The 6615-nt window shown below is 29.8% G+C and overlaps 1 pseudogene; it reads left to right on the top strand.

Annotated features, from left to right (window-relative positions):
* Positions 1–227: 227 nt before the first annotated feature.
* Positions 228–346, top strand: LOC112478997 (annotated as a pseudogene).
* The last annotated feature ends 6269 nt before the right edge of the window (positions 347–6615 follow it).

Genomic DNA, 6615 nt, shown 5'->3' with positions numbered 1-6615 from the left:
ATGTGGATGTTGATAGTTATATAGTTATATGCATATTTTAAAATAAAATGCTTTGCTACAATGTGAAATAATTTTATTTTTAATGGCACAATTTTTCTCTTTTAAGTTTTAAAATTAATGTTACTTTTGCTAAACTGTTTACCTTGGTGAAATTAATAGAAGTTTGGAAGATGGACTTGCAATACTGTAGTTGAAATATTTATAACAATTGCTAAAAATTTAATTGCGTCTATGGCCATGCCACCCTGAACAAGCCCAATCCCATCTGATCTTGAAAGCTAAGCAGGGTCCGACCTGGTTAGTACTTGAATGGGAGACCACCTAGGAGGACCAGGTGCTGTAGGCGTAAAAAATAAAAAAAAAAAAAAATAAGGGATTGCAAGATGACAAGTTCCTTGCAATCTGTGAGGTCAACCAAGGGTTGCCTAGTCTAAAATAATAATAATAATAATAATTGCACGTCTATGCATTAAAAATGAGAAAGTTTTTATTCCTATCTTTTCCCAAGTGGGACATGTTGTGCTCACTCTGGTGTTTAGTACATGGTCTTGTTTGTTGGTTTGTATTAATAGTCTAGTCGATAATTTTTCATTCTTGAAAATAATTATAAGATGAATGTCCCTTGACAATTAATGATTTTTTTCAATTTGTAAGTTTTATAAGTAAACTCTCTTCAGTATGTCTTAAGATATGCTGCCTTACACCCGGAAGATTTCTCTGTTTTTATACTAGGAATAGTTACTTGAGGGTTGTTAGCCTTTCACTTCTCATGAATCTAATGTTTATAATCTTTTAGTTTTTCATATTACAAACTAAATATAGATTGGGTTTTATTCTACACAAATACATTATTTATTTGAAAATACCTTAGAAAATTTTAAAGAGTTAACTTTTCAAACAAATATGCTTTCTAGTTTTTGAAAACAAATAAAGAAAATCTTTAATTATGATAGCTCAGGGTTTAAATGCATATCTACCATTAATATTAATGGAAACTTACAATTTCCTCACATATCATGGTAAATAGACTCCCCTATGGACAGTATAAGTGTTTGTACATATCCCAAACCATCTATATATAAAGCTTAATTATATTGAATAGTAGTAAAATATTGCAATAAAAAATTCAAAGCAATTTTTCTGTTGTCGATTGTTGCAAACAATTTGAAAGTTGATTAATACTAATAAATATCTTAGTTAATAATGGAAAACATTAAGCATAAATATATCCTCAGGAATACTTCTGGTTTGGGAGATGATCTTAACATGTGCCACAGGAAAAAAATAACCATCTTTGATAACCTTGATAATCTAAATCAGAGCTGGCCATGGTCTTTGTCTATTTCAAGAGTTATATATTGGATTCACCTGTGCCCATATGATATTTCCTAGCTATTGATTGCAAGGAAAGTAACCAAAGTCTTCACTCTTTTAATTTAGTATCCTTCCTTTTATTTATACCGTGGGGAGAATCCTTGGAGAGAACTTCCAGATTGCAATAAGGAAATTGCATTTTCTGGGTGTAGATAAAATAGAATTGCTGAAGTACTCACATGGACTGTAGTAGTTGCAATAGTCCTTGAATATGATAAGCAAGATTGCAAAGAGGTATGTATGGCTTTTGGAAGTGATCTTCGTTAAAGGAAACTAGATTACTTACTGGAAAAAGCAATGGTCTTAAAAGGACACAAAGTTTACTTAAAAATCGTGGTCCAATTCAGTCTAGGAATGAAGTAGTTTAGAAAACTGATTGTCAGAGAGCAAAAGTGTAGTATATGATTCAAAAGACAAAGTAAACTATTTTTCTTTGTCTCCAGGAGGGTATACCTGTATGTCCCCAGGATTCTCCCTTAAAAAATAATTGGTGGCAGTATTAACTTGACCTGCTTATATTTTCACTCTCATAACTGAACATTAAGTTATTCAAAATTACAGTTTTTTTCTATAATCAGAAATCTATAATATGATGTATTCCAATTATCTTATTTTTATAAAATTGTTATGGAAAAGTTAAAAATTGGTCCCCCTGGGGCTATCTGTCCTCAGATAGTTGTCCTTCAAAGAGAAAACAAAGAGGGTCAGGTTGAGGTTAAAAATAAAATGCACTTTTATGGGCTCTTCCATTTCTATTTATTGAAAAATTATATTAAACATAACCACTTTCTTCTTTCAGTCTTCTTATTTACTTAGTTGATCATTTACAAAGAATTTACTGGAATATTTATATGGAAATAATTAAATAGTATTGGCAACTGAGAAAATCACTGTAAATAAGTATTATTTTAAGGAACTATTATGATAGATGTAAACACTTTACACTTGTAAAATACTATTTTGAAACATAATAATAGAGAATTTAAGAATACATTCTTTAAAATAAGATATGTTTTGTTTCAAATCCCAGGTCAATGGATCAATTATATATACACGCAAATGTTTGCTTCTTGTATTTGAATTATTTTTAATGAACTTTTTATTTTTAATGAGATTTTTGGAGGATACTATCAGAATTTCAAAACTAAAGTTCTATTTTAGATGTTACTCTCTTAAAAAAAATTATGATTTGATTATAAACACATTTGTTCTTCCTATTAATAAAATATTCAGATTGAATTAAACAGTAAATATCAAAATGTTGACATAATTTTCCCTTTTTGTGATTTTCATGAAGATATATAGTATGTTCAGCAACACTGTTAAATATTCTATTCATAGCTTTGTCCAGGTCCAGTGTAATAATAGGAAAACGTTTTCTGACTTTAATATATTACTTATTTATAAATAACATGGTAGCATTTTAATAACCTTGTTACTTTACTTATTTATTGCCACTGCGGTTACATTTATCTATTCATCTATTTTTGCTCAATTTTCTCAATTTTTACTCCCGCTTACTAAGATATTAAATCTTCTTAATGTGTCTTTTCTTGTTTTGAACATTCTTATCAAGTCACTTGAGATTTTTTTTTAATTTATTTCAAACTTCAGTACACGGACATCTTTGCTTTATTTCTTAATTTATATTTTCTTCTATTATCAATGTATTTTAAAGAAAAAATGTATTTTCATGATACATCACCTTATCTGCTCAATATACTGATTAGGCTAACAGAATCCTCATATTGTGTATATATAGGAATATGAATGTTGGCCTAACATGTCATATGTCCTTGCTCAGTTATTAATCCAAGAACTATATTTAGTGTCAAAAAATATAACGTTGGAAAATACTTTTAAGTGAGAGTAAAATTTTGCTTTGGTTTTAGAATCAGTTAGATAGAGTCTTCTATGGCAATATTTATGTTTGGTATTTTTAGTACTCTGGATTACCAAGAAAGTAAGAGTGTGTGTTTGTGTGCTTGTATGTGTGTCCTTCTATGTATGTTGTGGAAAGGGTAGGAATTTAAATTAGAAAGTGGTATAACTAAAAGATGAATAAGATAGGAAAAAGTGGAAGTTTGAAAAAATCTTTGTGCAAGCCTGAGTTTTCAAGAGACAATCTAGAGTGCATATCAAAGCTTTTATTTATGCTTGTGATGTTTTTACTGTTTTTAAAATTCTCATCTTACTCTCTTCTGCCCTTACTACTTTTACATTCAATCTCCATTTTAATATACTTTTGTTTCTCTTCTTCCCTTGCTTTAAATTACTAGAACATTTAGAACTCTGAAGTTTACAGATGGAGCTGTGCATATCTTTTTGATGCAAGTGATAAACTGAAGTATTTTGGTTATTATAAGTGTTAACTCTGGGATCTGTTAGGAAACTGCTAATTTTCTGAACTCCCAAAACCCATTAATTTCAGTTCAATCATGTTTGTGGATTTCAGTTATTTTCGCATTCAAGAGTTTCTCAAGAGATTTACCTAAGAAAATTAATTTAATCTCTTAGGTTATTCCAATAGATTTTTTCTAACACTTACAAAGATAATTGTTTATCACCATAATCACTTACAGTGCTTCCCAAACTATATTATCAGTTTTGTAGGCTATCACTTGATGACAATAGTTTCATGATCAAATAAGATCAGAAATTTTGCATTACCAACTTAAAGACTTTTTTTTTTTTTTTTTTTTTTTTGCTGCAGGACTACAAAGCACCTGATATGCCAATGCATACTGTAAGAGGGGAATATAATTTGCCACATTTCCAAAGATTACGTACCAAGGGATTGTTGTACTTTTTAAAAATTATTTTTATTTTTTAAATCTTTATTATGGTGACATTGGTTAATGAAGTCCAGTAAGTTTCAGGTGTGCAATTCAACAGTAAGGCATATATTATATTGCATTGTGTGTTCACTGCCCATAGTTAGATTTCTTTCTGTCACCACATATTTGACCCCTTTTACCTCATCTAACTCTCCCTATCTCCCTCCCCACTCCCCTCTGGTAACCACTAGTCTATAGCCCATGTCCATGAGTCTCTGTTTGTTTTTAAATAAAAGGCACCTCACAGAACACCTTTGAAAATTGTCGTTGTATCTATACTAATACATTCCTATTAAACATATTGATTCTCATAAATATTGGCTTAACAACATAAATAATTTAATATTTTCCTTAAAAATATTTGTAACTTTTAGGAGGCTTTTTGCAGTTGCCATATGAACAAAGCTCTCATGAAAACATATAATAAAGTGATTAAGATTTTAATCTTCACAAAAACACTACCAAACTTCAAAATAGATAAAATCTCATAATTTATCTAATACCATATAAAATATACTCTGAATAATTCATTTAGTGTAAATTTGTGAATAAACTTTTGGTTTACATGTATGTTTGCCCTTTACATTTATGAACTTCAGGCCTGCACTCTGTTTTTATTTTTTCCCCATTGGTCCAATTTATCCTTTGTATTTGTTGCAAACCAAGGCTGTGTTATAAAATATAATCCACTTCTCTCTATTGAGAAGAAATGGTAAAGATTTTGTTTGTTTCATGAGATTGGGAATATTCTACTCTATAATATTAAAGGACAAATAATAACAAATATTTTTGTTTTGCTTTGTTGTCAAGAAGTTCTGTGGAAGAACATGAAAACCAGCAAGTCTATGAAATCCTAAAGAATTTCATTCAGCAAAGCTCAGGTCACCGCAGCTGACAAAAATAAGAAAAACTTAATGTAGAAAGAAAGACTATGGTGGTTCAGGAAATAAATTTGAAGTGTACTCAAATCACAACGTATTTTCTTAACTTTCTCTTAATGCCAAGTGTGGGGCAAAATTTCCTCCTATGAAGCACAACAGCTATTAATACTAACATGATAAGTTTGACACTTCAGAAGTTTTTTTTTTTTTTTTTTAAGTAAGGTTGATTACATTCTAGCATTTCAAAAATGTATTTTAGTTGTAAAAAATGAAATTCTTTGTTGAATTTTCTGTAGGCATTGAAGCACAGAAGAATAAGTTTCAGAGCTCTGTGTCTTACATAATAATAACTTAGATTTTCAGTGTTCCTCAAGATCCAGAAATCATGCTATGTATTCAGCTATAAACATAGCCAGAGAAGAAATTTGACATTGAGTCACAGTCTAAGAAGATAGTGCCATCTTCCTGAATCTATAAAAGATATTATTAAGCTTATGATATAGATAATAGTTATTTAGACTAGCAAACCAAATCGATATAGAATCAGATATTGTCAATTTCCATCATTGTTCGTTGAATGAATGCACAACTAAAACAATAAATATACTTGTGACAAATATTAGAATAAAATACCATTTTTACACTACTAAAATAAACTATTATTGTTATTTGAATAATGATATTTGGGATAAATAATAGTATTTGGGATAATTCAATTTACTTATAAAGTAGGTATAGACAACAATATTTAGCATTTTATTTTATTTTATTATCAGTTTCAAGTATACAGTACATTGGTTAAATATTTATATAGTTTATGAAATGATCACAATGATTATTCTATCACCCCTCTGGCTCTACAAATAGCCATTACATTACTGCTGACTGCATTCTTTATGCCATGCTCCCCCTCTCCATGACCATCTATCAATTAATAATTTGTTCTTTAACCTTTCACTCCATTCACCCAGCCCTTCAACCTTCCTTCCCTCTGGTCATCACCAGATCGTCCTCTATATTTGATCACCTTCTATATTTGTTGGTTTGTTTTCAATTGGTTTGTTCTTTTTGTTCCTTAGATTCTGCATATAAGCGAAATCATATGGTATTTATCTTTCTCTGCCTGATTTATTTCGCTCAGCGTAATAACTCTAGGTCCATTCACATCATTGCAAATTTTTTTTATTTTCATTTTTTTATGGTTGATTTCATTTTTTTATGGTTGAATAATATTCCATTGTATATATGAACCATATTCTTTATCTAATCATCTGTTGATGGGCATTTAGATTGTTTCCATATCTTGGCTATTGTGAATAGCATGCCATGAATATATAGATGCATAGATCTTTATGAATTATTGTTTTGGTTTTCTTTGGCTGAATATCCAGAAATGCAATGCTCAGGTCGAAAGGTAGATCCATTTTTCTTAATTTTTTGAGAAATTTCCAGACTGTTTTCCCTAGTGGCTGTACCAATTTGCAATCCCACCAACAGTGTCTGAAGGTTCCCCTTTCTCCAAA

The sequence above is a fragment of the Pteropus alecto genome, unplaced genomic scaffold (genome assembly GCF_000325575.1).
Source record: "Pteropus alecto unplaced genomic scaffold, ASM32557v1 scaffold384, whole genome shotgun sequence".
NCBI classification, from domain to species: domain Eukaryota; kingdom Metazoa; phylum Chordata; class Mammalia; order Chiroptera; family Pteropodidae; genus Pteropus; species Pteropus alecto.
This window is presented reverse-complemented; position numbering and strand designations above follow the sequence as displayed.